Source organism: Brachycentrus maculatus, unplaced genomic scaffold, assembly GCF_059751285.1.
Source record: "Brachycentrus maculatus isolate JH-2025_06_01 unplaced genomic scaffold, ASM5975128v1 h1tg000007l, whole genome shotgun sequence".
Classification (NCBI taxonomy): Eukaryota; Metazoa; Arthropoda; class Insecta; order Trichoptera; family Brachycentridae; genus Brachycentrus; species Brachycentrus maculatus.
In genome coordinates, this window is record NW_028280762.1 from 160,025 (window position 1) to 184,229 (window position 24,205).

At 34.2% G+C, this 24,205-nt stretch overlaps 1 protein-coding gene across 1 annotated transcript in view; it reads right to left on the minus strand.

Annotated features, from left to right (window-relative positions):
* The window catches only part of Unc-76 (fasciculation and elongation protein Unc-76), a 98,431-nt gene that overhangs the window by 41,593 nt on the left and 32,633 nt on the right, over window positions 1-24,205 (minus strand). The window lies entirely within an intron of this gene.

Consider the following 24,205-nt stretch of genomic DNA (forward strand, 5'->3'; position numbering starts at 1 on the left):
TCATCAGATAGTTTCAAGTATCAATTAGTCTCGAGGAAGAAGCTATTCGCCTCGAAACCGGTACAAAACCTCTAACAAAAAATTACCTAGACGGAGTTGACACCCGCAGACTACAGAGATAATATTATATTACATTTGAATGACAGAGGCGTATACGGCATATTGAGATATCAATTACATACGACACAGACAGTAAAATTATTATTGCCGATATTGCTATCCCGTTGTTTTCGCCGGATTAAGTACAAGAGAAAACAGGATAAAAACAAGATTTTTAAATTGTTGACAATCATAATAACTACCCACTATACAAATTCATACGTATGTACAACTAAGCGTATGGAAATAAAAGCTAACTATCACGCTGCTATCCCGCAGGGGTAGGCAGAGAGGATAGAACTCCACACCGCTGACTTTGGAAACAATCTTCGCCCCCATATTTATACATCTCCTCATAAATACCCGCCGATTATTCTGACTCTGACTTGACCGCGTTCAAGTATTTGACATACTTGATCACGCCAAGTTTTTCTCGGTCCTCCTCTGCTCCTATTTCCAATTACACTCGCATCATGAATTTGTTTTACCGTTCGTTCCTCACTCATTTGTTCCCCATGCCCTAACCATCTCACCACGCCTTACTTTATTTTATCGATAATGCTTATCTCGACCTTGCATTCTTTCCTTATTTCACATCGATCATACATCAATTTGACGCACACTCGTCTGAGGGATCGCATTGCTATTATTTTGGATTCAAAATTCGCTAACTGTGGAAATACATACAAACATGCATTGTTTCAGCGGAATTAAGCGACGGAACACAACAAAAAAGTGTTTTTAAAAAATCACTTGAATTTAGAAAGCGTAATCGCACCTTATCTTCGTCATAGGTATTTAAAAAGATATTGGTTATATTATTTCGAGAAATAAAAATACTTTGTGTTTTGATCCACTCACATTTTTATTAACCAACTAGTTTCGGCAACAACCTGTTGCCCTCTTCAGGGTTTAATTTATGACAAACACAAAGTTTATTGAAACAAAAAGTATTTTTATTTCTCGAAATAATACATAATATATCAATATGATCCACAAAGTTAATGCTTTCAATATTCAAAACAAGATATTGGTTATAACTGTGGGTTAAATTTTAAAGCTGAAAAGGGCATCGGAGGAATTTAGACCGGTAAAAGAGATAGAAATCAGTTGATCTCTGATTGTAAACCAATAAAAAATACATAAAGTTTAACCTTCGATTGATCTGCCCGCATGCAGATGGGTTTGAGAAACATGTGGTTTTAGGTTGCAGCTCTTATTTTACCACCTCGAAAGCTGATTTAGTATTTTCTTATCATTCACGTTGATTTTTAAAGAACTCGAACTAACACACTGTGCAACAAAATCGTTTTGAATACAATACTTACGATATGATCTGCGTTCTATTGTTTAATGGGGATATATAGGATTATATAGTGGTTTGCAGTGGCAGACTCCCTGTTTGGAACCGTTTGTCTTCTCATCTGAGGATAATCCAGAATCCCAAACATTTTCCATCACAACTGAAGACTTGTCTTTTTAAAATCTCCCACACATTTTATCAAATTCAAAATTCAAAGCCTTCATCATTTATGCAATATTCACCCAATATGATTTCTGTCTGTAATATCGTAGTCATACAGGAGAAAGTGACCAACTACCAAAACGTAAAATGTTCAGGAGGGCCATTAAAGTCACTTTTGCTTGGCAAGAAAATAAACATGAATGCAGTTAGTCATTTTTAACAAGTCAATATATTATACTTCCAAGTTTAAAACCGCTTTGGGATTTTTCAGGGCCATATTAAGCTAGTAAGATATCAAATAGTCAATAATCACTTTTTTTGTAAAAAATTCACTAGGTCACTTTCTCCTGTATGACTACGATATGAATGTATAAAACAGCATTTTTTTTCAAATCATCAGGATCCATGTATTCTTTACCGGCTATTATTGTGTGATTATCATGTTTATGTATGTGTTAATAAAATATCAGCAATGAGGCCGTCGTCATGAGCTGATAAATGAAACGTGGGTGGACATACTGGCGTGGCCTGACCTCCAAATAGCCTAACAAAGAGAAAAGATAATATTGGAACTGTTAACAATAATAAATAATATTGTTCTAAGAAGTGCAAAGTATAATCGAATGGGAAAAAGGAAAATATTGTGATTATTTATTTTATCACACACTGGATTATTCACCCTACAGGTGATATATCATACTTTTACAGATATAAACGTCCCTCTTTCATGTATTTTTACTAAATTATAATTGTGAAATTTTGTAACTGGAATCGTATGAATGCCGGTTTTGTGTTACTCGTTAATCTCAATAAATTTATGTAACTTTTCTGTTAAATTTCTAAATAAAATAAAATATTTGACATAGCATCCGAAGGGTGTATAATCCAGTAATGGATTTGGTAAATAATAATACTATAGGTATCTCAACATGATATGGAACATCTATCGTCCTTTTTTTCATATGAAAGAATATATAAGTCTGAGCATCCCAGGGCTTACGACCTGACATTTGGCTGGGTTAAGCGATGACTTTATACACTTGTGTAACGTTCACCATTCTGCCCATTATGGAACATCCATATTACATTAATTCTTACCTTTAATTTACACCTATAATATTGTTAACAATCAACCGGTCAAAATAAAAGTATCTTTAAAAAAAAAAGATACGTTATTTTAGGCACAGTATTCTAAAAAAATATATATGATCTAATTCGGAATGAATCTCACCTATGGTCAAATGGAGCTAGCTGTATAAATAATTTGCAAATTTATTGATGACTGATCTATTGAATACCCGAATGCGGAAGGTATCCGAGACGGTTGCATGTATACAGGTTTCAGAAATTAATGCAATGTGGATGCTCAATAATGGGCAGAATGGAGAAACGTTACACAAGTGTATAAAGTGATCGCTTAAGCCAGCCAAATGCCAGGCCGTAAGCCCTAGGATGCTCAGACTTCCATATTTTTTCATATAAAAGGAACAATAGATGTTTCATATCAAATTGAGACACCTATAATAGAGAGAAAGAGAACTAAAAATATGCGCAAAAACGTTACGTTAAAATCGTAATCACTTAGGTATATTACGAGGGGAAGAAAATAAAGACAAAAAGGTAAAAGCAGCCCTCGCGATGAGAGCGACTTGGAGAGAGCTCAAATTAGAAGCGAAGTTAGAAGGGCCTCCAACGTACAACCACTTAAATTAAAATATGCACTGCAGTGGCTACAGACACGAGGCAGAACGTCTGAACTAGCTCTAAACAAGCCACATTACCACAAAATTCTCATTAGGGGAGCGTTTGAGAATTTTTTTAGCCCATCTTTGGACTTTATTTAGTAATTTAATATTTTTGATGTAGTAAGGCATCCATCGATTCACTCTAACATATATTCTATATTACCCTGTACTGGTACCTGAAGCGGAAGGCTGATCACCTTTCCTGCATGTGTTAACAATCAAGATAACACTGCGTTCATATGATGCAGTGTCCTATGCACCATTGGGGTGCGGATAAGGGTTTGAAGAACTGAACAAGAAGGAATCTATATTGGGTACTATACTCAAGTGTTGTACATTCTTCTTTTTCTTCTTCTTCCTGGCTCCATCCGTCTTTGTAGACTGTTGGTGTCAGCTCTCCCCGTCCTTATGTTGTAGGTCCTTCTATCATATACAACGTCACCTAGGCCATGACTCCTAATCATGTTATCTTTCTGTAGCATCCATGATTTTTTTGGTCTTCCTCTAGATGTCTTTCGAGGAAGATCCATGATGATCGCCTGGTTTACAATATGTTCAGGTTCTCTACGTCTTATGTGCCCGTACAATCTCAAAATGGGATCCGTTATCATACATGATGAAAATAGTGAAGGAAATTGGTAACTAAATATTAAAGAGAAAATAAAGCTAGCTCTATCGGATCCGTGATAGTTCATAAGGAACTCTTACGAGTCATGAGAGGTGGTATCATAAATTATAAAAATTGTGAAGGACATTTGTACCATAAGGGCATTTGTCCTCTCCTTTCCTTCTCCTTCCTGCTAAATCTATAATTTTATATGATACCCTTTTTTTGTTTAATCTCTGAATGTTTTTTAATAGTTTTATAACATAAATGTGGAATTGTTTAATTGGCTTTTTTTAACGTAACTATTTTTTGTTAATGTAATGTAATGTTTATTATTGTCAATGTAACTATTGTCATTATCATTTTTTATATGTAAGCTGTACAATTCCCGAATAAATAAAATAAAATAAACCAAGCTAGGACACAAAATGCCGAACCCTCTTCTAGCGGAACGGAAGGTCTGCTGATGACAGTCAGCAGTCCGCCTTCTCCTGATGAGTGCAACGTGGTTTCCTCTCAGAAATGAGATCAAATGCTGAGAAGTTCCTGATTGGCCCACACTAGATTATCCCTCCTGTTTCCAACACAGATTTAAATAAAAACTTATTTTTTAGTTAGAAGAAACAAAAATCCACTTAATGATCTAAAAAACCTTGAACATAATAAGCAATTTAAATTAAAAATGCAATTCCCATCTTAAAAAAAACTTTCCCATAATGTTTATCTACCCAAAACGTACACAAAAATAGCCCATTCCTTTACAATTTATAGGATATTCAGAATTTGGACGTATTCGTACAAAATAAGTCAATAACGGTGAGATATTTTCAGCAAACAAAATAATATTTATTATTTCGTTGAAGATAAGAGCCATGCAATCTTGCTGTGCGCTCTGGGATCATAGGCCGCCTGGCGGCTAGCCACGGACAGCGCGAGTGGTTCCTATCGCAAACATAACATATTAATGAGGCGATAGTTTATGCGAGTGAATTATCGCCGAGAAAGTTGTTATAGGTACGTGAGATGCGGATTCACATGTTATCGCGGGGTGACTACTCGTCATTTAAAGTCGGGTTAGATAAAAAAAATATTTCAAAAATTTTGCATAGCGACAATTGGCCGCGTAAATCTTTTATTAAAGAGTGGGAGACAAAACCGCGAGATGCGCCGCGCCTTCCCTCAGTAAAGTGACTAGTTCGCGATAATGCGAAAGATGTTAAATTGAATTTTTACTATATGAATGTTCGAGGATTGAAGACAAAATGCGTAGAATTCTATAACAGTGTTTCGGCCAGTGACCTTGATGTCATAGCACTAACCGAGACCTGGTTAAACGCTGGCGTTTTTGATTCCGAACTTTTTGATAGTAACTTTACAATAGTAAGACGAGACCGCGGTGGCCACAGGCAGGGTGGAGGGTGTTTATTGGCTGTGAGAAATAGAGAAAACTTGCAAGTCGAGCGTTTTTCTATTTTGGAAACGTCCAATGAAGATCTTTGGGTAAAACTTACATGCGATCTCGATATTACGTTCATCTGCGTATTATATTTTCCTCCGGCGAGTGAGACTGAAGTATATCGATTGTTCTTCGACAAGGTACTGTCCAGTTTAGAGCTACTTCAAGGTAGAAATATTATTATATTGGGTGATTTTAACCTACAGTCGGCAAGAAATATTACAAGTGTAGAAGATGACCTCACTTTTCTGTGCTCGATGTTGGGTCTCACACAGTATAATAATATTTTGAACTTTAAAAGTAGAACTTTGGATTTAGTGTTTAGTAGAAGGGCGATTGATGTACTTCGATCATTATCACCTCTTACGAGAGAAGATAATTACCACCCCGCACTTGAATTTTGTTACAATCCGATTGCAGATCGCCCCAATCGATCCAGAGTTCCCGGGGAGGGTACGGTTCGTCGGAGGGGCTGGAACTTCCACAAAGGCGACTTCGGCCAGCTATATTACCTCATGGACGGTATCGATTGGGGAGATCTGTATAACAAATCGGATGTAAACGAGGCGGTACAATATTTTTATTATACTGTTGAATGTGTATTTGATTCCTGCTTCCCTAGAAGATCTCAGGCTGCTGGTGGAAGGCGATATCCGAAGTGGTTTTCTAGGGATATTATTAGAGACATACAGACTAAGCATTTCTATCATAAGAAATGGAAAGCTTCTGGCTGCCACAGTGATTATGAGATGTTTGGACGTTACAGATCTGTCGTGAGACGTAGCATTCGATTAGCATACCGGGAGTTCATTACCAGCATGGAAAATGGTATTCTTCAGGATCCAAATACTTTTTGGGACTACATAAAGTCTCAAAAGGCGGATGGTGGGAATATTAACTCCATGACGTGGGGTGAAAAAATAGTACGGGGTGCAGACATTGCCGAGGCGTTTGCAGGTCATTTTAAGACTGTATATAGTAATGAACCTCCGCTTCTTGATATTAGCATTGCCAAGAAATGTTCGCCGACCGGTGCGCAGTTTATTGATGTTTGTAATATCAATGAGAAAGATGTGGCCGACACTATAAAAAAATTAAGTAACACTAATTCTCTTGGTCCAGATTTCATTCCAACTTTCTTCCTAAAAGGCTGCGTGGATTTGATTAAAAGACCACTTTGTTTTTTGTATAATCTTTCAGTGAATACAGGGGTCTTCCCGGAAACATGGAAGATGTCAAAGGTTACTCCTATACATAAGAGTGGCTCTAAGTCATCCGTAGAAAATTATAGACCTGTAGCTGTTCTTTCTGCACCAGCTAAGGTATTTGAAATCATAATAAGTAAAATCGTCGCTTCCCGAGTAGAGCCGTTTATAATTGATGAACAACATGGATTCAGGAAAGGCCGATCGGTTGAAACAAATCTGATGGTTTTTACGAATTACGTCACAGAAGCTCTAGACGCGGGACATCAGGTCGACTGTTCATATAATGACTTCGCCAAGGCCTTTGATACAGTCAACCATGATGTCTTATTGAAGAGGCTGTATGAGATCGGTTTCTCGGATGGTATGCTAAAATTAATGGCGAGCTACCTTCAAAACAGAAACCAATACGTCTCCTACGGTCTATTTGCGTCAGAGTCCTTCAATACTTTCTCGGGTGTCCCGCAAGGTTCTAACCTGGGTCCATTATTGTTTTCTATTTTCATTAATAATATCAAGAATATAATTTTAAACTCACGGTTTTTGTTATTTGCGGATGACCTAAAGCTTTTCTTAAAGGTGACAACTTTTGACGATTTTCGTCTTCTCCAAGCAGATATATCAAATATATGTGAATGGGGAAGACGAAACAAATTAATGTTTAATGTTTCCAAGTGTTCGATCACGTCTTTCACTAGGGCCCAAAAAACATTATTTTATCGCTACAAAATGAACGACCAAAATCTGATGCGAGCATCGAATGTTAGGGATCTGGGCGTTAGATTTGTGAGCACCCTGACATTTCACGATCATATAGAGGCAGTCAGTAGTAATGCATTGAAAATGCTAGGATTTGTTCTGCGTACTGCCAGGGTTTTCGAAAATACCCGCGTGCTGAGAACTCTTTATAACTCCTTGGTGCGAAGTAGACTCGAGAGTGGCTCGATGATCTGGGGGCCACACGAGCTTAAGTACTCTCTTATGGTAGAGAAAGTCCAAAAGAAGTTTTTGAGGTATCTCTACATGAGAGAGTACGGCTATTATCCTTGGCTCTACCCGACCCAGTTTCTCCAGGGTATGCTTGGCTACAATAGTTTAGAGACTAGAAGGAATGCGTATTTGATTACGCATTTTTATCGATTGTTGCGCGGTATGATCGATAATCCTGAAATTATCCAGAGCATTGGTCTGTATGTTCCCGATAGTTACCTAAGACAGCGTCGGCATAGATTGTTTCAGATTCCTATACACAGGACCAACCTGCCGATGGTTATGCCTGTAGGAAGAGCTACCGCTATGTTGAACAATATCACATTGGATATTGATCTGTTCCATGTGTCCGAAGGAGTTTTCCGAAGCGAGATTCTTCTACACATTTAACAAGAGTCTTCTTGTGTAATTTTTAATTTGTTTTTTTAATATATACGCCTTAAATGTTTGTTTGTAATGTATATATTAATTATTGAATAAATTGAATTGAATTGAATTGAATTGAAAATGTTCGCGAGACGACAGAAAAAAAACGCGTCATTATTTTCGTGAAAGGAAAGTTCTATTTTTTTCCTACTTTATTTAGAATGAATCTCATTTTTATTATTGATTTGGGGTTTAATTTTTAGAACTCCATTTTAATTTATGTAATTTTAAATCGAACACAGATTTTTTTAGTCTACTAAGTTGTATTTTATTTTAAAAAAACACATAAAAATTAGTATTGTGACAATTGTTTCGCCTTGTTACGGCGAAACATTCGTTTGATAATGCCAAAAAATCTGTGTTTGATTTAAAATTAATACATAATTAGAATGAATCTCACCCATGTTCAAAAGGGATAAGCTTATAACTTCACCAATCGCTCGAATGATGGCGCAACAATCGGCCATACTTCACGAATGTATCGAAAACCTTACCGCTATGCGGAAGGATCCAAGACCATTGCATATTATATTTAAGTTTTGTACTGATATTTCTTGGAGTAACTGCATTTCATAGAATAAAATAACAAGTAAATACTTTTACCACATAAATTTTATTTGACCAGCGACCGGGTTCTTCGTAACCGTTGCAGACTAGTTGCATTGCATATATGTAGGTTTCAAGACTTGATGCAATATGGATTATCAATAGTGGGCAGAGTCTCGGTATTTACTAGTAGTCAGGGCTTATGACCTGTCATAGGTTGGTTAAATGATCACCTTACACACATGCAACATTCACAAATTCTACCCATGATTGACAAGCACACTACTAAAATTTTGAGAACTTTAATATACTTATTTTGATCAAATTCGTGACACAGTACATATGACATCTCAACATAGATGAAGAAGAATATGGAAATCTAAGCATTTACAGGGCGACATAGGCTTGGTTAAGTGATCACTTTACACACGTGTAACATTCATCAATTCTATTTATAACCAAGCCTATGACGAACGTAAGCCTTGAAAATGCGCAGAGTTCAACATTATTTTAAATCTATGCTGAGATATCAAAAAAATTATGCAAAAAATAAGTCCGAATTGGAGATAATCGAGATTTGTGAACAAGTACTTGGAGATACTCAAAATATTGCAGTACATATGAGTTCACAACAGCCATCTATGTTGGATTGAAGAAAGTTAGTGAAAAAAAAATAGTCGTTATAAACGGTAGGCTGCGAATATTTATGCGTTGGCGAGCTTATTTGCTAAACACTTCAAGGAAAACGCGAACCAAAACAGAACTCCTGAACGTTAAACCGAAAATCACGTCTTAAAATACATCCGTACTAATAAAACATCGTGAGAGTTATTTCGTTACATAAACCAAATAACTAATGGTTGAATAACAAGGCATAAAATCGAGCATAGACAGGTTGGAAGAAAGGGAGAAATATAGTGATGGAAACAGAATATACTGTGGTTATTCTCATACTAACTCTATAAATAAATAAATAATATTTTTTGTCACTTTATTATTTGTGTTCCAGTCTTGTTACCCATCCCATTAATCCCATGTCCCAAAGTGAGAAATATAAATTACTCATCGGGAATATTATATGTATATATGATTTATGTATGTAATGTGTTTTGAAAATAAATAAATAATCTAAAACTATAATCAATAATGAATCACGTGTAAAACGCATTTTTAGACGTGATAAAAAAATGGTGAAACAAGGAAAGAACTCAAAGCTGAGATAAGATTGGACGGGGATCAGGACTGTTTAGAGCTGCCCAAGACAAGGGCAATTACTCTAATGTGATAGTGGACGTCGGGGGAAAATAAATAAGAAAAAAAATGCAAGAAAATTACACTAAAAAAAGTAAAAAAAATCCACTTTGCAAGAAAGATAAAGTTAACGATTCTTTATAAGAGTATTTGTTTCAGTTCTCTACATAGTGTTTTATCATTATTTTTATAATCAAAATATAACTTTATTTTAAAATTAATATAAATATATATTTTTAAACTTAATTTTAATGTCTACCGATTTCGAAGCACACCGCTTATTTTCAAGACTGCTTAATACTATTTTTAGGGTTAAACAGTCTTGAAAAATAAGCGGTTAGCTTTGAAACCAGTAGATATTTTAATTAAGTAAGAAAATTACACAAAAAAATAAAAAAAAGCGAAATACTTTTTTTTCTTATTTACACAAATATTTCAATTTCATACTATTTATGTGAGACTACGCGGCGCATTATTAGAAATAGATATCAAATTGTGGTAGAGTGGGTTCGAACCTAGAAACTCTGACTTAAGAGTCCGCGACTCTAACCACGGGACCGCAACCCGACATAAATATTAAGCGATTGTCGAGATATGACGAATTTCATGTTTTAAGTTGTGAAAAAATCCATGATTTTTAAGAATGACTTCTATTGTGACCACTGCGTAAAAATAACTAATAAAAGTTTGTTAATATAAAGGAGTGACAGAAGAATAGACCCATATGTGTATGAGTAAGATATAAGGTAGGTCGAGGTAGGATGAATCGCCCGTTTATTTGGTGTGAGGAGAGATATGAAAAAATATGATTAAAGGGGATGGAGAGTGTTAGGATCTATAGTGAAGAATTCTAGAGCCCACCTGTCACGTGTCTCAAATTACAGGCGAGAGAAGAAGTCGTTATTGTAATGGTATAACCACAATCATAACGATAGTCCTGAGAAGGATTCTTAAAACAGGCACGGACGTTCGGGATAAGGAAACATCACGGGTTAAGTACCTTAAAAGGGCCGATGACTCAATATGTGTATAATCAAAGGTTCCGTTCATTTAGATGAGTGATACTTGTATATACATACAAACATTCAAATTTATAGTAAATACAATATATGAGAGATGAAAAATAACTTGATTTTGATCATATTATGAACCAGGCAATCGCCATGGATCTTCCTAGAAAGACTGCTAGAGGAAGACCAAAAATTCATGGATGCTGCAGAAAGAAAACATGATTCGAAAGCATGGCCTAGGTGACGTTGTCCATGACAGAAAGACCTACAACCGAGAACGAGGAGAGTTGATACCAACAGTCTACAAAGACGATAAGTTGGAATGGAGCCAGAAAAAAGAAGAAAAATAAATTGATTTTACAAAAGATGATCTAACACGCGTCCAATCCAATGAATACATTATAAAAACCGTGTTAAACATTAAAAGAAGATCCAAATACAGTAAGAATTCGGTATTGTACAAAACCGTCTCGCCCGGTGTCCGTTAACATAAAAAAGGTGTGTTTTTAGTGCCATCCAACAATAGGAGTTGCCTAATGACATAATAACAAGTGATACTGTGTTCTCCGCGAGGACAATGATAGAGGCGATCGCACTTGCCGCGAGTACCGAACGCCCACGGACGTCCGGATGCGCGTAGGTACATTTAGGGCAATCAAAATACATAACATAACATAATTAGCCCGAAAACTACGAGAAATACCAGAGAAAGAGACACGGTCGAATGAACGGGAACAAAACAATGGTCGCGCATGCGAGCAAAATGGGAAACAAAACTGTCGGATTGTGATGTCAAAATAACGTAATAAACGTATGTCAGTAGAGAGTTTGCATTTAAGACAATAAAACGAGATTTTCTTTATCGCTTTACGGCTATAAGATTAAGGTATAAACCTATCCAACGACATGTTATTGCTTCTATTGTCTTACTTCATAAGGCAAAATGTAAATTTGATAGTTTTTTCGGCATTTATCCTAAATATTGGGTTGTTAATATAGTTTTGCAAATTTTACTTAATTTACATAAATCTCACTGGATTTTTTTTTCATAAACAAAAGAATAAGATTTATGACATACCATATACTATATATCTATAATATATGACAGATGAAAAAAACCTTAATTTTACAAAATGTGATCTAACACGCGTTCAACCCAAAGACTACATTATAAAAACCGTGTTAACCCTAGACAACGGGATTAACGAAAAGCAATAAGTATGCAATAACAAAGTCCTGATGAAGGGACGGGTATGTCTCGAAACCGTGGTTATATACTAACATCGCTAGTATTTTGGTGAAAAAAAATACAAATGACTAACCACAACTAAATGCTCTTAATATTATAAAATATTAATAATAGAAGAAGCATTAATTTAACCATGATTTTTTTTCGGATATCTCAAAAGTAAACGACAAATGGCATCATCTTTCGAGGTCCGAGTTGAATCGATAAAATAAAATATAAAAATTCAATTAATTTCTGGATTCCATTATGGGTATATGTGTATAGATAGTTAAATAAAAAAAGAAACTGTTAAGCATAAGTAATTCAATAAATGAACATCTGGCGTTCGTTTTTGATTTGCAATAATATATGCCCACAGATCAAACGCTCTCTGTACTTGAGCTAAATTAGATACTTGTGAATATGAATTGTGGGCTGTTGGTTCTAATGCTATGAAAACATATATAGGAACAGAGTTGGCGGCAGCTTAAGAACCCTGAAAACTCATCAGAATACTGAAAAGTCGCTGAAATAAAAATAAGTAAATAAGATTCTTGTAAAGTGTGAGAATATAAAGTGCGTGTTGAAATTTCGGATTGTAACGAAATCAAAAGAATTCTGAATGAACAAGAAGTGGTCCACCGTGAAGATCACGGTAGAATACAACCATTCCCATGACTTATTAGATAAACATACGTTTAACTCTCATAGAAATCTAGTAGAAAAAGTTAATTCTAACATTTTAAATAGTCAATAATAGGCTAACAAAATAGGACAACAAGCATTTTAGAAATAAATATCGTCAAAAGCAAAGAATATGGGATTGGATTTTCAATAAGAATTCCAAGCGTCTTCCAAATGATAACATAAACATTTTTCCACCTAACCATTTATCTCTTGATAATAAAGGAAAAGATTTGTTATATTTCCATTTCTTTGATGGTTTTAGAAATCATTGAAATGATAAAGGTCTCTATTTTAGGTTTAATCAAACGATCATTTAAGGTCTGCTACAGATTGACCCAATTTATGGAAAACTGATTCAGAACTCGTATTACTCGCAATTCGATATAGATTTTAACGAACGAATAGCGATGTTCCAACGCGTTTGTTTAGGTTCAGATACGTTAAACAAGTGAAAGATAAAGGTGAAGATTCTCCGTTTTATATTTAGCATTTCATTCCGAGGCAAATACGCCGGTGGTTTGAAGCGAGTACTAAATGCGTTCGGTTCAGTGACTCGCGACAAACAAAACAAAACACGTGGGAACCGACATATCACAAAAAGAAAATAAACCTGTCCAAATATAAATAATAAATGGATACTCACAACCGAAATTAATTAACGAAGAAGCAATGAAAACAGATACAACGTCTCTTCAGCCTAAATTAACTGTTATATTACATTTCACACATTATAATAACAACGCGATATGAAAATCTTGGATAATAGATTCCCACGAACCAATTGTTTGGGTGTGCAAGAATCATGGAGACGAATATCGCGACTAAGCAATTCGACGAACAAAGGCCAAACTGATGGTTAAACCTGCACAAAAAGTATTGAAAGCATCTCTTAACCCACGTACAAATATTGCCACATCCTCAGAGAAGTAGGTACGCATTGCGCACACAACACTATCGTCAGCTAATTCGCCTACTTCAAAACATACTTGAATAAACAAGCAAAAGTAAGTGCTTGTGAATAAGTATAATTCAATAAGCTCCGTTCAATTGAACATACCCACCACATTATACATGTTTTGACACAGCTGGCAAATGGCAATTAAGCCGAACAATACAACACATATGTAAAAATCAAGTACGAGTCATGGAAGTCGAACATAAAATTAGCCGAAGGAGTTTGAAAGCTACTGAAACGCAAATCTCAAGGGCGAATGCGTGAAAAAATTATGCATGACTGAGATTAGAATGAAGAAATTAGAGAAAGTGTAATGGCAAGGCTAAGAAAAGTTTTATGAATAATATTGGCTCGTGGAGCAATGGATAAAGAACGAATATAAATATATTGGAAGATGAATAAACTAGGAAAAGATAGGTTTAGAAAGACTTGGCGTGGTCAAATTAAACCTGGCGGTGTGCAAGTAACTGAAGGGTATCGAATTAGGGATGGCTAGGATTTTCATTAATTGATTCGGCAGTCACTTTGTGGTGATGAATGAATCCATTGTTAATTAAAGTTTTATTTTGTAATACCACTATTAACAAAAAATCTATTATGACACGTGTTTCGATGCATTCCGCATAATTTTATCCGCATCATACAATGTTTAAAAATGATGCGGAATGGATCGAAACACGTGTCATAATAGATTTTTTTAAATAGTGGTATTTACCATAATTAAACTTGAAATTAAAAATAGCTAGGATTGTTTGATATGCGTGGTTGTTCATCTTTTTTTTTGTCTAGATTGGTATTTGGAACTCTAATTAGTGGAATGTGAAATTGATTAAATTGTATTTCATATTATTAGTATAATACTATTGCCCACCTTGATGAATGGTTTTAGTAAGAAGCCAACAAGACCATGCTCTCTAGACTAATTTTAGTTGAATGAAAGTTATGACTTCTTAACAAAAAAGTCATCCATGAATATATTGTGAATTAATGATGCGCAAATTGTATACGATTAGTGAACAAATGATGTAACGTGCACATAATTACGTGATCAAATAATTACACAAATTTAATTGTATGTCCGTACATATTTCGTGATAGACTTTAATTAATAGTAGATAGGTATCCCACGAAGGTGTGCTTTTTAATTTGAGCTGTCTGGCCATGTCGAACCATAAAAGTATCCGGTTGACCATTCCACGAGACGGATAATTCCAGACTACCTTCACGGTCATTTCAAAGCCAAGAAGCGCTCCCACGTTGGGATGAATAAAACATGTAAAGTACACCGCACACAATGGCGGTGAAAGATTCTCAACTCAATTTAGACTGGAGCAAACAATGCATTGTGGGCCAAGATCAATTTGCATGAATATAGCAGAAGACGAAACATGAATATTCAATAAGGCAAACGTTGTTTAAATAGTCGAGTTGTATAAAGCCGTTCAAAAGAAAGCGTCATTTTAGCTGACGCCGAGATATCGCTCACTCCTTTCCACAACGTCATATTCGTATATCAAAAAACTTCAGGAGATCGTTTTTAAAGTTTAAAAATATAATGAAATGTATTAAAAATAAATATCAAGCCACTTATTGAGCTTTTCACTGTGCAACAGATCTTTTTAGGTAAAACCTGAAGGTTTTTTCTCCATTTGAAAAATATTAAGTAAGTATATTTAAAAAAAATAATTAAACAATACTTTTTCTTCAAAATGCAATATCAACACTTTCTGCCCTGTAGCGGGCAAATATTAAGTTCAAATATATCGCTTTTGCTGGGATATAATATATTTTCTGGGCATTCTGAAAACATGCACAACTGAAAATTGACGATTTTTGATATATGACGTTGTTGAAGGGAGTGAGCGATATGTAAAGGAAAATCGGAATTGGAGACAAGTTTCAAGAGAGAAAATCAAAGAATGAATTGTGTTATCCATGACATATGCGTTTTAGTGCCTTCAGAATAGGTGTTTCAACTACTGGTATATGATAATATACACCGATTTGGTAAATTGAAAAAAACATTTTTTTGTTGAACGAAATTGCATTTATATATTTGACATTTTAACCGATTTTTTCATCTTTTCGTTAGCTAAAGGATTGGAGAAATCTGATATTGACAAGTGAAAAACTGATCAAAGCTGTTTTGGCAGACGCTCAAATTTGGCCAATTTATGACACTGAGAGAGTTCTGCAACGATTCAGACAGATTAAATTTAAAAAGTGAAGACCCTAAGGAGGCAGGACTATATTTATGGTAAATGCATTAGAGTCGAGTCGCAAATACCTTGGTACAATGTTGCCATACCAAATGACCAAAGAAACATGTCAGAAACCACTAGAGAATATTTGAAGTTCTGCCAAAACAACTTTGATAAGTTTTTATTAACAAGTCCCAACAATTTGACAAGACGGGTCCTTCAACGATCATAAGACGAAAGAAGAGCATCGATCAAAATGATTTATGGCAAACATAACATATTTTAAAGGATAACTGAAGATGAACATAGGAGGAGTGAACACGTGAGACGTGAACACGTGAGTGAGTGGTTAAACAAAATCTTTGTTTAGGGCCAATATTTAGACTGGGGTGCCATAATAGTGGCACAATATTAGAAAAAATAACTGGTATAAAATACTAGAACGTAATTGGATTAATGAGTACAATCTATTTCAAATTAATTGAGCATACTGAAGAGAGGTCTTTAGAAAATTGATCAAAGTGAAAAGCGTCATAATAATGCAAGTATTGTTTGTAATTTGTATTATGGGAACTTGAATTTCAACTATGTACAACATATCAAAGAGAAAGAATTAATTAATGAACGAAGCTACTATAAAACTCGAGTTTAGTGAACGGTTTGTACTTGTCTTGATGGTCGTTATTTTAATAAAGCAATTACAGATATTTTAATTGGAAAATAAGAGAGAGGAACAATGAACTGTTGTTGAAATTTTAGCATGTTATATAAATATGCATTTTTAATAATATGGGAAGATGAATAATCATTATTTTATTGCATGTGTAATATAGTAGTACATCGTGTAGGTCTTTATACCATGGTGAGTCAGATTGGCTCCGAGCGAAATCGGAGTGTGGGTGGAAAATACAGTTGCCTTTGCTCATATTAGCAAACTTGATATCTGAGATTCGGTTTTAAAAAGGACATTGGACGTCAGTCAAACCAATTGATTTCACATCATTTCCGGGATTACATGAGATGATTGAATGCCACACACGTGCGTGTTCTGACATACAGCCCATGATTCCTCAGCTATCATACCTTATTTATTGATTTGGCGTTTAATTTGTAGAACTCCATTTTAATTTATGTATTAATTTTAAATCAAACACAGATTTTTTGAGTCTACTAAGTTGTATTTTATTAACAAAAACACATAAAAAATTATATTGTGACAATTGTTTCGCCTTGTTAGGGCATTATCAAACGAATGTGAAGATCAAATGGACTACGGTCCTTATGTAGCTATACAATTCTAAGTGACACTTTTAAAAACTGTCACTTAGAATTGTATAGCTACATAAGGACCGTAGTCCATTTGATCTTCACATTCGTTTGATAATGCCCTAACAAGGCGAAACAATTGTCAAAATATAATTTTTTATGTGTTTTTGTGAATAAAATACAACTTAGTAGACTCAAAAATCTGTGTTTGATTTAAAATTCATACATATATCATACCTTATCTGGTCATAGGAACATTATGAGACTCATTTGATACTAAAGTTAAATATATATTTTCGTCGTTTTCTTCTTCCTTTCATGCTTTTATATCCAATTATACCCTTTTAACCTTTCTTTGCTTATACGGTCGCTTCACCTAACCAAACCATCTTAGATACTCGAATTTCTTTAAGCATAACTATATTATAATGAAAACTAATATGTAAACCAAATTTTCCAAGGATCAAATTTAATAAACTTTGTAATTATGAAAAAAAATCTAACTAACCCAATGGTGCATAGGGTAATGTATCGTATTGATGCAGTGTTATCTTGCTTGTTACTTACACGAATGAAAGGCGATCACTCCTGCGCCTCAGAGACCAGTCCAGATTCATATATTAAATAAATATGAGTGTAATATCACTAAATGCACCCCAATTAACTATTACTGTAGATAGCGCATCAAATTGTGTGCGTGAATTGTATTAAACATGAGAACAAACTTTCTAGCAGCCTTCGAGATTTGGTCGCGAATCATTTTATCGCCCACTGCCCCCAAATGACGTAATCCGAGTAAGAAGTGCGATAACAGATGAATAATGCAGGGACATGACGTTTCATGCGGTTAATACCCCCCACGTGTTGTTTCCAGAAACGTATGAAAATTAAATTAAACTACTTAACAGCAGACTGCTAACGACAGCACCCATGAACCCTAGAATGGATTTAGAATACCTTATTGAGAGAAAGGATACTTGATTTGATGGCTACGACTCTCGCTTTGAGGAAAAGGGTAAAAAAAACATTTGTAAATAATAATAAAAAAGAATTGTATGTAGCAATTGAATTGAAAGAAAACGAAGTAAATAAGGACATCTTTAAAATATCGTCTTTGTAGTCTGTTGGGGTAAGCTCTTCTCGACCTCAGGCTATAGGTCCTTCTATCATGGACAACGTCACATAGGCCATGCCTTCGAATCATATTATCTTTTAAATAAATATATAAATAAAAAAAGTGGTATTACACAAAAGTAAACAATGGATGGTAAGGAGAGTGTCATATTATGTTTCTCTAGCATTTATGAATTTTGGTCTTCCTCTAGATGTCTTTAGAGGACGATCCATGGCGATTGCCTGGTTGACAATGTCTTCAGTCTAGTATTTCAGTCATCTACGTCCTATGTGCCCATACCATCTTAATTGCCTTTCCTCCACCTTACTATTGATGTCACTGAGTGTTATTTTTTTTACAAAGGTGTTTTTTTATTCAATTTCTATCTTTGCCAATTTAATAAAACAAATCAACCAAGCAAGATGAAATAACGATTCAATTAACGAAAAATCAAGAAGAAAAATTATAAATAATTTCTTTACACATCGTAAAAGTAAAGCAGAACTGTTCTTTCGACACGTACCTACTCCAAGATCAGTCAGCTGGGTGAATCGTTGACGCTGAAATTGGCTGGATGCTCTTTCTGAGAAACTGAACAGAAGAGAAAAAAAGAGATTGCATTGTTTAAACAATGATTTGATAACGCATAGCGCAAATAATACAAGCCTCATAATGGAAGGCAAAGAGTGAAAGATAACACACAAAAAAACAGAAGAGAGCTCAGTGAATTTTGTGCAGAAGCCTAATGTGTTAAACATGTGCCAGGAGAGGAGGAGAAAGTACCTATGATAAATTCGAACTTTAATTAATTTTCTTTTAACCCAGATAACATTTAACGTAATTGAATTTTTGCTAATCACACCGTTTTTGTTTTGTAAAAAATACATTTCTCTTCGAAATAAATACATGGTTTTGAAATGAGTTTATTTATTTTTTTTATATTTATTGTTTTGAATATTGAAAGCATTAACTTTGTGGATCATAGTGATATATTATATTGAATAATAAAAAGACTTTGTTTTTTGATCCACTCACATTTTTATTAACAACCAACTAGTTTCGGCAACAACCTGTTGCCCTCTTCAGGGTTTAATTTATGACTAAATATTTTTCGCTAAATTATTATGTATATTCTAAAAAAAAAAATGTGCGTGGAGATACGTCTGCCCCTCGCGCAGCCGGACGCTTTATGAATCGGATGTTTGCAAGTATCCGCTTGAACAGACCCGCAGCTAAGAGCGTAAGATTTAAATGACCTTAAATGGATTTCAGATGGCCGGGTGCGGTAAAATAATAAAATACTACCTGGGATATGGGCAGCGGGTATGTTTAGTGGGCTCTAATACTACCATATGTGCATATCACGGTCTGGACCAAACAAATATGTGCAACACCTGCTTTAAAGCACCTGTCGATTGGTTTTGAACACGGTAGAAAGTCTAGGTTTTATTGTAATGTTGTATTTAACAGATTTTGAAGATCAGGTGTACCCATTAAGTACGATACAAGGTCAACTGCGTAGTGAGAAGATAACTAACATCTACATATTAGGTTGAATAACCGTATTCAGTAATTTTATGTTCGATATCCTGACAATACTAGTCGACAACGGGTTGCAGAATGGTAAAATCGTTATAAACAAAAGTCCAGATAAAGTTATCGACACTACGTAGTTAAATTGGTAATTTCCGCGAGGAATCCTTGGCCGGAAGGTTATAAGAATTGAGAGTTGTACGAATACCGAATTATCACCACTTTTTTCGTCATCTGATAAATTTTTAATTCGTAATAAAAGACCCGCCGTCCGATAGAGCACAATGGGGCTAAATTCATTCAAATTCAATAACTATGAAACCAATGAGAATATTGGCAACAAAATTAGAGGAAATATCAAATGATCAATTAATATAAATTCACAATATTCCTATATTTTCTTTCGCAGTATGAATTATAGGCCAGCAAAAACGATAAACGATTTTTTTAGCTAAGTAAGAAAAACAAACGGAAAAAAGTTTATAAAATACATTTTATTATAAAAATAATAATCAGTACCTATTTTAAATGTCACCTTAATGAGTGTTAATTTTTTTTAAAGTGGAGTTTTTTTTCAATTTTGGGGTGTTGTTTTTCTATTAAAGAAAATCTAGGAGCTTTCTTGAGTTGTGTGAGAGTAACTCTTAGATGGAAATGTAGGAATTGTTTCGGCATTTATGTAGTTGACAGTCATAAGTTGTAGTTTATTGACTATTTCCTCTGTGGGAGTCCGTCTCGGAACTTTACGTATTATTTTCATGTTTGTGAATCCACTTTGCAAGGAAGATAAAGTTAACGATTGAGTATTTGTTTCAGTTCTCTACAATAGTGTTAAATCATCAATTTTCTAATCAAAATATAACTTTGTTTTAAAATCATTATATAATATTTTATTATAACTTAATTTTAATGTTTACCGATTTCGAAGCTAACCGCTTCTTTTTGAAGACTGATTAATACAATTTTTTTAATATTCAGCCTTGAAAAAGAAGCGGTTAGCTTTGAAACCGGTAGACATTTTAATTAAGTTATAATAAAATATTTACAGTGATTTTAAAACAAAGTTATATTTTAATTAGAAAACGGAAAATTAAAAGTTATATTTTTTATGATTAATTTTCATATGGAATTACATATTTGGAACGAATTGCGTATGAATACCGTGGTTATATTTACATACGTACGCCTCCGTAGTGTAATGGTCAGCACGCTCGTCTACCGTTCTGGAGGTCCCGGGTTCGATTCCCAGGGGGGTTTAATAAATATAAGTGATTTTTTTACTCTAATATTTATTCAATAATACACTGGACTGGTACCTGAAGTGGAGGGCTGATCACCTTTCCTTCATGTGTAATCGATCGAGATAACACTGCGTTTATATGAAGCAGTGCCCTATGCACCATTGGGGTGCGGTAAGGGTTTTATTATTATTATTATTTATATTTATATACGATGTTCAGTTTCGTGTTTTTTTAAAACATTTATTTTAATTGCTCCGTATGAATAGTAAATTTATTAATAATTTAACATTCAGCGGGATGGGGAGTCAAAAACTATTTTACATAACAATCAACGGCAATTCTCTTCGCTAGGAAGCATTTCATATGTAACATAACAGCTGTGAATAACAATAATTGACACTTCCATTCCAGCGTGTCAATCAACCACCAGGCGTTCGTAAGAAGGCATATGGCGCCTGACTCTCGTCTCGTCAATTTACGAGTACGCGCGCAAGTTTTCCGTCGCTGATGTCAGTCGGTCCAAATAAGAACACAATTCGTTTTACAACCGAGTTGGGAAATTGGCTAACCCGTTTCACTCCGGTATTCATACGGCGCGGCGGCGACCCGATTGAACGAATACGGAAAAATTGCACTAAGCAACTGGTGTGACCACGCGAAGAGTTAAAAATTGGGACTAATCATGCACAAATATGTAATAATAATACATTTATATTATCCACTGACACTTCGTGATGGAATTGCATTTTATATATTATTAGATTAAAACCAATATTTTTAGCTTTTCCACTTTATTTTTATTTAACCAGCGACCGGGTTTCGTCGTTACCGACATCATCAGACCAGTCTGATGATGTCGGTAACGACGAAACCCGGTCGCTGGTCAAATAAAAATAAAGTGGAAAAGCTAAAAATATTGGTTTTAATCTAATAATAAATTAAAAATGCAATTCCATCACGAAGTGTCAGTGGATAATATAAATACATTATATACACCTGTATACTAAGAAACATAGAGTATTATACTTAGTTTCTTATGTACCTACCGAAATAATTGTAATCGTGAACAAACCTAAGAAGAATGAAACTGACGTTGCAAAATTGATTACACGAATTGATTTCTTTAATGTCAATTTATGCATAATTTTAATATTTAATACATTAACTTTTTTTGGCAAACACCCATAGTGCATGCTTGCCTTAGAACAGATGCATGATGAGTATTTTGTGTATGCTATGTGTGTGAAGAGTACTATGGTAGCAGTGGATAGTATTGTTAACATACTAGACTTTAGTGTCCTGACAAAGAGATGGGCACGTCTCAAGAACGGTAGATGAAAATTTTGATTATTGGTTATCAATTGTTAACATATATTTGTTTTTTTCAAACTTTAATTTGTATTTAATGATTGTTCATCTTTGTTGGATAATTTTCTCACAGATATTTTAAGTAAGTATATGTATAGAGCAGTTCATCAGGATTTATCTAAATATTATACTTGTATTTGTTTTTTTTTTAAAGATACGTACTTAAAGAACATAATATATACATGTGCATTATATTTAAAAATACTTAGATAATTGTTAACGTGGGTTGACTAAATTCGTGTACATTACCCAACAGGAGTGAAAGTGTATAAAATTCTTACCTGAAACAAAGGAAAAACAACGATTAGTCAAATATGATAATTTATCGAATCAAAAAAAGGAACATATAAAAGTATAAACATGGACATGAGATATATATATATATATATATATATATATATATATAGTACCCATGATTGACAATCGCACTACTCAATTTCTCGGAACTCTTAAATACAAAAAATGTTTAATTTCATGATACGGATTATATGAGTTGACCATCCATAGCCATATAAGTATGTATGTTTGAGAAAAGGTTTCATTTTATTATTTTATTTATTTACGGTTCACAAACAATAAAAAACATATTACAATAAACGAAATACAGTGCAATACAAATAGTTTTGATGTTTTTCATCAATTAGATGGGAACACAACAAGCTTACAGAAACAATAAGGGTGCAGGTTAAACACATATATACAGAATAGAAATTTGGTTGTAAAAAAGAGCAATAACAATTAAAACGAATGAAGTAAGAAAAATAAAAATAAAAACTAGAAGTAAAAATTAAAAGTGAAATTAAACTATGCTACATAAGGTACAAGGTACAAGGTTTTATTTAGCTAAGACCCTTTTTTGTAAATTTGAGTAGTGTGTTTGCCAATCATGGGTAGAATGGTTAAATTATGCACGTGTGTAAATTGATCACTTAACCAACCTATAACAGGTGATAAGCTTTGTAAATGCCCAGACTTCCCTATTCTTCTTCATCTATGTTAAAATGTCAAAATATAAAAATAATCCCAAAGTGAAGAAAAACTAGATAATAGACTGTATACAAGTATTTGGACACACTCAAAATGTTGTGAATAATTATATATTATAATAATTATAAGTATATAATTCATTGTTGAAGCGAATGTAGTTAGAGTTGTAGTAGAAGCGAATGAAGTTGGAAAAAGGAGCAGAGAAAGACAGAAAAACTAAGCACGATCAGGTATGTCAAATACTTGAAAGCGGCTGGGTCAGGAGTCTAATTCATCGTTATTTTCACATATCGCTCACTCCTTTCAAGAACGACATAAATAAAAAAACGTCAATTTTCAGTTGTGCATATTTTCGGAATGCCCAGAAAATGTACTATATCCCAGAAAAAGAGGCATATTTTTAACTTAATATTTACCCGCTACAGGGCAGAAAGTGTTGTTTTTGCATTTTGAAGAAAAGGTATTGTTTAATTATTTTTTTAAACAAACTAAATATTTTTCAAATGGAGAAAAAACCTTCAGGTTTTACCTAAAAAGATATGTTGCACAGTAAAAATTTCAGTGAGTGGCTTGATATTTATTTTTAATACACTGTATTATATTTTCAAACTTTAAAAACGTTCTCCTGAAAAATCAAGTATTTTGATTTATGACGTTCTTGAAAGGAGTGAGCGATATAAGAAATATTCAGAATTGATTTTTCATAGAGTAAAAAGAGTGGCTCGAAGGTGTTAGGATACGAGCGACGGCAGAACGAAAGGTTGTGTAATGGCAATCGTCGTACGTCGCTCGCAGAGACCGATATGGTGTTCCCTCCATACATGG